We start from the raw sequence: 9,940 nt of genomic DNA on the forward strand, positions 1-9,940 counted from the left end.
TTCTCTTCTGAAGGCTTTCTTTGTGTCTGGAGCTCAGTCAACATGATGGCAGTGAATACAATACAGCATAATGACAAAAAGCCAATAGAGCTGTGAGTCTAGGATACCTCTCAAAGGATCAGTAGGATGTTTGGGAATATGGCCAAAAGCCTCTGTTAATGTTTCTCACCTTCAAACTTGAAACTGCATAAGAACAACCACGAGGTTGATATGTATGTTATACCTGTAACCTACTCCTACTTGCATACTGTACATCATAAGATAAGAGCACTATGGAAGTGAGCCATTTTGCTCCCTCACAGCTGCTGATATTGTCAGCGTCCCTATCATCGTCCATTGCCCACACCTTTTGCGCAAATTCTGTACTTGTGGACCTTGCACAGAGCTGATAAGAGGACAACTTGAGGGCGCCTGCTTTCCAGCTCAAGCAATGTCATTTACCCCCAGCTGGGCCCTCAGTGTCACCACACAGCAACAGTCTCTCCTTGAGCCAAGTGGAGAGATAAGAGGCCCCGTCATAAAAAGACAGATTTCCAGCCCTCAAGAAGTTTTCCTGACTGCAAATTCAGTGAGAAAGCAAGCAGCGCTAAAGCATGAACGATTCATTGCAAACAGTCAGATATTAATGTTTTCACTTACAGCCAGAAAATGAACCTCCAATCTTTTGGAGCAGGATTATTTTTATCACTTGACGAAAAAAAAATAAGTGCAGTGGATTTTAAATCGTGATAGCTACTTCAATTAAAGTTTGCCCACACGCTGCAGATGGTGTATCAGTGCTTCTCTTGCATAGAAGTTTACCAGAATAACTTCATGTACTCCTTGTTTTATAAATGGTTTTGTAATGGTGTTTTTTTTCTTCTTCTTATGAATCAATTTCCAAAGTGATGAAAGCTTTAAAAACACTAAGTGGTTTGCCTTTAGAAGAAATGTAATTACAGCAGGTCAGATGTCCTCCTCCATCACAAAGATGAACGCTACACTCTGTAATCAAAGCACAAAAAAATAAAAGACATTTTCAGGATTATACTTTGGTAACAAGTCCGCTGCTTGGTATTGATGACAACGTGTGCTCATCTGTAGTTGTCATGCCATTAGCACTTAGTGACTGTCTGCGTCCTTCATCAAGGCTGACGTCAGTCATGTGCTCATGCTCAAGGCTATTGAGAATAGAGGGAAATGGCCATGAGTGTTAAAATATGGATAGAGAGAGATGGGTAGAAACAGGAAAAAAGAGACTGTCACTTTAAAGAGAACTTGCATCTAAATCAATCAATCAGCTAACTTGTATGACTGGCAGGTTGACGGATCTGCTCTATTCGTAAAGCAAATATGGTGATTGTGCCCATCAAACATGATGAAATGGCTTAAGTCCAATGGAAATGTGGCTGTAGAGTAGTGGACAAAGAGGAACAAGGTTACATCAGCTAACTTTTTTTAACTGACAAGCCTTCAAATCTATATTAGTCAAAGTATGGATTTTAACACTTTCCTCACTGAAACAAGATGTTTTACCACATTTATTTCAGCCTCTGTCTACTGAGAGAAACAGAAGAGAAATTATTATATAGCCTATTTCTAAGTGGGTTCTAAGTATTTGTTTTTTGTATTTGAAAAGTTACTAATTTATTAACCAGCACATTTGATTAATTACTTTGTGTTGTGCTTATTGCATATTTTTAGACAGTGATTAACGGCCACAGGTTTCTTGTGTTCTAATAAGCAAGCAGAGAACGGAATATTTTTACAACCTAGCAACCCCAAAATTATTCTTATTACTGACTTGTTACACAGCTGTAAAGCCTTAATAAATGATTAGCAATTAATAACATTACTAGGTGTAATTATAATTCCTATAAATTATAACCAGCTACTTCAAAAGGAATTATCCTTCATTCAGGGGGTTTGCAAATCAAAAAGTTTAAATTTCATCTGACTGGAAAGATCAAACATATTATTAACCACACAAATAACTGTAATTCATAATGAATGTAGTTAACTTCACAGATACTGGCATGAGCGGTAATGGGCTGCATGCTGTGCTGATGGTTCCCTCCCTGTGTGGTGTCAGTGGAATTGCCATGGCCTTAATAACTCACCAGAGTGAGACCTCTACTGTCTACCCTATCATTCAGAGACAGATCACTGAAACAGGCTATCACACAGATTTGTCTAAAGTCTGCCATCTACTCTGCTCCTAGCCGTCCATCTCCAATCTGGGGAGGAAAAAAAAAGCCAATCTCACACACTAGCACCTAATTGCTGTTCTCTTGTGTACCTTTTCTGCTCTGCTTAATAGTTCTTTTGTTTGTGTTTACCACTATCAGTACATGGCGACTGATAAGGGAACACATTGTAAACAAGTGGCCATCCCTGATTCATTGTGCAGAAGTGTAAAGTAATGCAGCATTGGCTTCTTCCTACAGACAAAAGCACTGAATGGATCTTTAGACTCTATCATCTGTGACGCTCTTTATGAAACCGATTACCACCATCATTAATGTGTACAGCATAAAGAACAATCTGCTGCTAGATTGTCTTCACAACAACAGAGCTGGAGGAAAGACACAAAGCTCCTGTGCTTTGTTCAAGGTGTGGAGAAATATAAAGCATGAGTGCCAAATGATGGAGTGAACTGAAAACTAAAGCTATAACAATTGCAATTTTCTTTTCCTGATTCTGATTTCTGATTTTTTTTTTTTTTTTTTTAAAGTCTGGCCCACTGATTCCAATTTTGGCCAATTCCAATGATCTTTCCTTCTAAGAACTGTAATTGACACAGACATTTTTGTAACTTTAATGAAAAATTAAATTGAGATAAAAATAATAATACATATCAATGCAGGAGTTACAATTCCATTTATTGTAATACTGTAAACAAGGTGATATTGTGATTTTTTTTTTTTTATCTCATATTAGAAAAACTGTCATAAAATAAGCAGCACACCACTATATGCATATATTCTCCTGTAAAATGCTTTACTGTTTTATGCAATCCGAACAGGGATCTGCATTTGCATTTGTCACAGTCCCTGTAGCTTCCAACAACATAGCACTACTTGGCATGTGAGCTATTAATTAGAAATAGATACTGTAATTTTGAGGATCGATACAGCATCACAAAATGTAATATGATACTCAAGTATTGATATTTTCTTGCACCCCTAACAGTTTGTATTTGATGTTTTACCATGGGTTGGATACACTGTACATATACTACATGTATTCCATGTGTAGCCAGTAACCCCCTCTTTGGGTACTATTTGCCAGAGATTTAAATGATTTGGAAGTAGTTTTCCTTATGCATGAGTGAGCACACACCCGGTACAGACACGAGTGTGAGCCTGGCTCGAGGGGCATGTGAAGTGTTACATGCTGCACAAGCCACACTTTTGGTCTGTGCCAATGTGCTCGATGTGGACTACTGTGTCTCTAAATCTGACCAGCACACATTCTGATATCTCAGAGTGATCTGCCGGTCACTGGTCAAGGCTGATCACGCTAAAAACCAGCCATTTCCAATCTGTGCCAATTGAGCGGTGCACCTCTACTGAAAACCCTGCAATGAAGAGACTTGGCAGACCTAGGAAGAATAGAACATCACATTCCACAGAGGAGGAGTACTCTTGACTGATTTCAGCCATCCACTGTCATTCTGAAGAAACTGTTTGTCATACAGTATAGGGACAAGTCCATTCACCAAGCATAGGCCACTTCCCCTTTAGGGCCACTTATAGGAGCGCCAAGAAAATAAGAATGAATAAACAGCTAATGACTCGGCAGAATGTCAGTGCTGCCTGCAGACTCAGACAGTTTCCCATTATGGCTTTTTCTACAGAACCTGCTGATGAGCTGACTGTAAAAGCCAGTAATATCTGAAGAGCTGTAAATATGCATTTACTGTATCTTCATTTCTGAGAAACCATCTGCTTATCCTCACCCCTGTGACCTCTTAATATTTTCAGGATGTGGGAAGTGGGTTGGCCTCCACCAAAAGCAGAAGTGTTGTTGGGGCAAGAGCATGACAGAAGCAGTCGGAAGAAAGAACAAGGATGGGGTCACTGCTGTGTCAGCGGGATAAAAATGTTTTTCCACCAGGTCACTCGTAATGATTAAAGTTCAGCATGAGGCCACAGTAAGGGTGAGGCAGCTGTGAGGCTCAGCCTAATGTGGCACTGAAGACATCTCACTATTGGTTGAAGAAGGCTGGTAATAAATAGCTGCTGACGACATTGACACTGCTTCTTCCAGTATCAAGGCTATTTTAATTTGCCAAGGGGGGATCTGAAAGTAGCAAGTGAGCTTTTTCCGCAAACAGTAGATAAGTGTCAGACACTGTCAGAACTACAAAAGAAGAGCAGGAAGAACACAGCCTAAAAACTCACACTGATGCGCTAAAGAAGTCAGTCGGAAATAATTGCAATAGTGATTGTGCAGTTGTGCCGACATGCTTCAAAACCACCTCCGTTGGGCCAATTCCACCCCGACATGCCTGAACAACTACCGCCCTGTAGCACTCACCCATTGTCATGATGTGCTTCAAGCGCCTGGTCCTGGCACACCTAATGACCTGTCTCTACCACACTGGATCCCCACCAATTTGCCTATGGCAGGAATAGGGGCTCGGAGGATGCAGTCTCCATAGCACTGCACTCTGTACTCAGGCATCTGGACAATAACAATAAGAATGTTTTTGGTGGACTTCAGCTCGGCGTTTAACATGGTCATCCCCTCCAAATTAACCACCAAACTTGGAGACCTGGGCATCAGCACCTCCCTCTGCAACTGGATTCTGGACTTTCTGACCAAAAGGTCAGAACTCATGAACAGCTTCTGCTGGAGCTGGCTGTGTGGATACCACATGCAGTTTTTTGTCTAACAGCCTTTTTTGTTGTGTTTACTCAAAAAATGAAAAATGGCCTGCCCAAGAAAAAGTGCATGAAATTATGTTGCCTTGTTTTGATGATGCATTTTTGGTGAATTTATTTTGAATGCTTGAGTCATTGCTAATTGCTGTGACAAATGCATTGTTTTCGCTTAGTGAGGCTTAGTTATCAGTGAGATAAAATTATGGATTACATGCACGTACAGTATCATATCCTGTGGATCTCTTGTCCATGTGAAGGCACAACAGGGTTTGATTTTATGAACTGTTAAAGATTATAACTTTAATTGATTTTTTTGTCTCCTACACACTCGAAAGTTGTTTTCTGCTGCAAGCAATCTTGATTTCTCTAGTTTACATAAATAAGGTCTGCCTATTATGAGGCCCTCTCAAAAAATGTTTCAAGTAATAAAAAGTAAAGATAGTCTCTAAGCACACAAGAAATATTTAGTTTGCACTGAAATATTATTTTTAATACCTTTTCACAAAGAGTTTTGTAATATTGATATTTTGATGCCACTGAAGAAGTCATAGCTGAAATGTGCACTATCTCATTGATTTGGGCATGCAACCCCCCTCTTCTTTTAATCAATTTTCAATTTGATCATAAAGTATATATTTAAATAAATGAAATCAGTTGGAAAAAGCATCAGTGATGGGAATAAATGTAGCAAGAGCCAAAGCAAGCTACCGAAGTGTGAAATTAATTCTTACCATAGCTTGGGAGTAGAAGAGAAACATCTGGAAATAGGATTGCATTGGACTACATCTCTACAGTGTACCATAAAGCCTGCTGGTAATAGAACGAGCGGGAACCCTGTGACCTGTCAAATATGCCATGTCCAGGTCTATTGCACTGAGGGACTGTGGCCCGATCAAATCATGTAAATTACAATCATGTAACACAAACAAGAAGGAGAAGATCAGCATTCACTGTGGCTCAGAGTGGATTCAGTGGTGATACTGCCCACATTCCCTCAGATCACACACACTGTTGACCAAAAGATCAGAATCTAATCTCCAGAAAGTCAGGCAGCAGGGCCCTCCAGGAACCTCCAGGTCAAATTACCAGCACAGCCACTGAGCACTCTCACTGCAGAGGACGGTGGTGAGTAACCTGGCCTTTTATTAACTATTTTAATTTCACTGGCAGCCTACCACACCCAGGGCTCCGTTTGAGGTGGGATAACTGTTTATGACGGTGTTGTTAAAAATGCAGCAAAACAGTGGTTTAGCATTTAAAGCTTCCAGTGCTCTGCTCTCTACACAGAGCGCATGCAGTGATGCAAAAATGGGAGGTACAGTAAGAAGAACGGTGAAAAATCAGGTGTCTTACCTTAGATGGGAGCCTACTTTACATCAAATTATGAATAAACAGTGGTAATTTTATTTAACGAGCTGCATCTTTAGCACAATAAACAGTCAAGGAATTCTTGCGTGAATGAAACAGCTTCAAGTTTGAGGGGCATATGCAAAACAATGCTGGGTTCGCACAGCAACTCCCAATGAATAATTTATTAGGATGAACTTAGATGTGATTTGTCTGTAAGTCATTATCTAACTTTAGAAATGAATTCAAATAATTCTGGATACGTGCTTGTGTGTTTCCATATTTTTCCTCTTACTTGTGGTAGATTTTCAGCCAGAAATGATCTTCCAGTCACTTTAATTCACTTTCTCAATTTTATCTTTTGTCTAGCATTTTGTGTCAGCAGTCAGATGTTGTTGCCTCATGATGTTGATTCATTCCTTGTAGTGAAATATTAATCCATCTTGCTGACAGGTTTTAGGATGTAGGATAAAATAAAAAAACAGCAGAAACATATTTTGAACATGTCTGACTGGCAGAGGAAACTTATTTAAGGAAGCTGTAGGGGGAAGAAAGCAAAGCAACCGAGAAGTTGTGAAATAACACTGTGAAAGATGTGCCAGTTGGTTCTTCATCCCCTTAGGGTCCAACTCTCGTGCTTTAAATCGCCAGTAATGTGGGTGGCAACTGCAGTATTTAACATTTATACATGTATCTTGCATCATTAGCTCAGGAACATATCTGTTTTCCTAGAAGGTGAATAAAAAATATAGGCATCCAAAAAAGGCTGCAACTAGAGCAGGAATATGTCAGCCTTATATCAGTACTTCTTTACTCATATAATGATAAGAATATGCGAAACCTATACTTGAGACAACACTGAAAACAAATGCAAATGCTCAAAATTGTCCCTCCAATTACCACCGTTGCATTTGTTCAACACTATACCAACACCTGCTCCTGTTCACTGCCTCACTCTCTTTATGAAACCTGACAGCACCTCTACATGTGGACCAAAGCTTCCTTTTTGACAAGAAGCAGACAGACCTGGGGTAAAAGCGGTTGGTAATTAATCCAGTGGGATTGTTTACTGTTTCCAGTGAAATGCCTCTGAACCCTCAGAGCAGCATAAATGGCTCTGATCCAGATCAGCTTGCAGAAAAGTTAGGGATAAACCTGTAACACTTGTATTAAAAAATGTTGTGGGTAGGCATTCCAGACTATATTTACAGTACATTTAAAATAATATTGCAGGGTATTGATTCATCCTCATGTTGTTGCTCATCAATGCTATCACTAGAGCAGAAACAATTATTTTACTAGACAGAAAAATCAGTTTTTCATAATCAGTTAATTGTTCAAGTATGCTAGCAGCACGACTCTATTGTAATATACCTCTGTTGTAATCAATAAACAAATTAACATCGGCATTGTGAGCATGTTAGCATGTTGATGCTACAGTTTAGCTCACACACATTTTACAGACCAATAGAAAAACAGGTTAATGGAGAAAATAGTGAATTAAAATAAGCTTTAGACGCAGTCTTACTTGCAGTATGACCCCTTCGAATGAAGCTACTTGCAACTCAGACTGTGTGTCTCAGAATTCACAGGCAAAAGACTTTAGATCAAAAAAGTAAACCTCGTTTTAGATTTTCAGAGTTATATTTACCTTTTGTTAACCATCTCACAACCTTGAAGAATGTTGAGGTGGCCCTTCTTGTCATCCTGATCTGCAGGTTGCGATCCCCTGTTTTATAGCTAAGAAACAGCAATAAAAGTTTCTTTAAGCTCATGAATTTGCAGTTGAAGTAGCAGATTTTTACCTGACAGCACTGAAATTATTCAGTGGCTCCAGCTTGGGGAATTCACTTAAATCATAACTTAATTGTTTGAAACTGATCGCACTGAGCCTAATTAGCAGACACTTTAATCTTGTTAACAGTCACCTGTGTGATTACACAAAATTCAGCATTACCTGTCACTATGTAATGTTTCAAGTTAGCACAGTAGTTGTGTGATGAATTTGTAATGTCTAGAGGTCTTATTAGTCTTTCATTCATCACTACAGAATGAAAGGTACACTTGGGCTGTGCCATGTTGATTGTTCTCAGTAGACACGTACTTAATAACCTCCAGTCGCTGCCCAGCAGACAGATGAAGAAAGTGATGGTACCCTGGGCTCACTTAGACTAAAGTCATAGGACTGGATAGCTAAGCAAGGAACGTTAGAGGCACCCATTTGTTAAATCAAATGAGGCTTGAGAGAAACTTTCTTTCTACTTGAGCTTTTTTCCAGCTTTTTCTCAACTATGATCAAATAAACTTGTTTACTTATCAGACTGTGACCAAAGCCGGAGGCAAACTTGAGTGTTTCCCAAAAAAACAAAACACACAAAAACCCACAATCATTGTTGTGAGGACGCACAGAGATGTAGCTTCTCTATGCAGATGCAGGTTGGATGCTGCTGAGACACCCAGCAAGACACAGTCTCCACTTGGTGAACTGGAAAACACTTTTCCATCTATAACTTTTGCATGTGATGATGAAGAGAAGCACCACTGGCTATGATGTTTTCAGAGTGGCTCCCTGTTTTAAGGTTCTTCAGGAGAAGTATAGTAATCCTGTGCAGTAACATTTCATACCTAGTTAACAGTCAGAGCTCCATCTCTAACTGTGCTCAGCCTCCTGCCAGATAGAGATACGTGCACGGATTGAGCGTTAGCCAAGAAAGTGTGTGAATTAACAAAAAATGGTAGAGTCGGTGGGCTTACGGCTCTGCCACTCGGGAGCGGGCCTATTGCGAACAGTTTTAAGGAAGCTAAGGGCATCCCAGTGGATCCATAATATTAACTTGGCCTGTGGATTTTCAACTTAAAAGATGCTGTGTTTTATCTTTTCCCTGCTACATTATACATGTGACTCCACTGTAATGAAGGTTTTGACAAATTCTCTAGGCTCCTCTAGACAGGCCAGGTTAATTCTCCAAATTAAGGGTGAGCATAAAGAGGTCTTCTCTTAATATGGAAGATTAATTGCGTGGTATCTTAATTTTTAAGGTTGCCACTGTGTTCCACCTCTATCACAGAAGGATTACTTACACTGTTGAGTGTGAGGTTTAGCATAAATCACAATAATACGTATTTCCTGTTCTGTGTGCTTCAGAAGTACAGCATTGCAGCAAAATCTGTTTAATCACAATTCTACCTGCTTGGGCAGGTTGTGAGAAATATAGAGAGGAGGAAAGGTGTTCTAACTACAACAGCACATCCATCTTTCAAAGTGTAAATTTGCCAGCGGTTCATACTGGCAGCAGATGCCTGCACAGATATATAACTCCAGGTCCAGAATAACTTGGCAGGGATAATCCCACATAATGATAGCTGCAGTGATGAAAACATTTGTACAAATTCCTTGTGACCCAGGCCAGGCTGGAGCATGTATCCTTCCTGCCAGAAAAATCCTGAAAAATATAAACAGCCCTGCAGGTGTGTCTGGCACTTCTGCTGGATATTTCAAGACTGTCTGGTAAACGGAACTCAGTGTTGACCTTTGAACTCAGACAGATGCATAGCTAGGTGGCAAATCCATGCAAGTTTCTTGTTTACCAGTCTGATCTTCTCCTAGGGTTAAATAAGACCCTGGGGCTGCTGCCACTCACACTTAAAATAACAACGTTAACAATATGTTCAGGTACATTACATTGGATTGGGAGTAAACAGAAACTGAACTTGTCTGTGGTTCA

The 9,940-nt window shown here is 39.9% G+C and overlaps 2 protein-coding genes across 5 annotated transcripts in view; one reads left to right on the top strand and one right to left on the bottom strand.

The window, feature by feature from the left end:
• The window catches only part of lhpp (phospholysine phosphohistidine inorganic pyrophosphate phosphatase), a 111,627-nt gene that overhangs the window by 17,302 nt on the left and 84,385 nt on the right, over nucleotides 1-9,940 (top strand). The window lies entirely within an intron of this gene.
• Nucleotides 1-9,940, bottom strand: part of chst15 (carbohydrate sulfotransferase 15) — a 30,466-nt gene that overhangs the window by 14,210 nt on the left and 6,316 nt on the right. Inside the window, exon 2 of one of the 4 annotated variants that reach the window (XM_020605157.1) lies at nucleotides 7,867-7,955. The exons of the other annotated variants lie outside the window; for them this stretch is intronic. The gene's annotated coding sequence lies outside the window, so the exon portion shown is untranslated. The remainder of the gene's footprint in view (nucleotides 1-7,866; nucleotides 7,956-9,940) is intronic. 4 annotated transcript variants of the gene reach the window in all.

This window comes from Monopterus albus, unplaced genomic scaffold (genome assembly GCF_001952655.1).
Source record: "Monopterus albus unplaced genomic scaffold, M_albus_1.0 scaffold69.1, whole genome shotgun sequence".
NCBI lineage: Eukaryota > Metazoa > Chordata > Actinopteri > Synbranchiformes > Synbranchidae > Monopterus > Monopterus albus.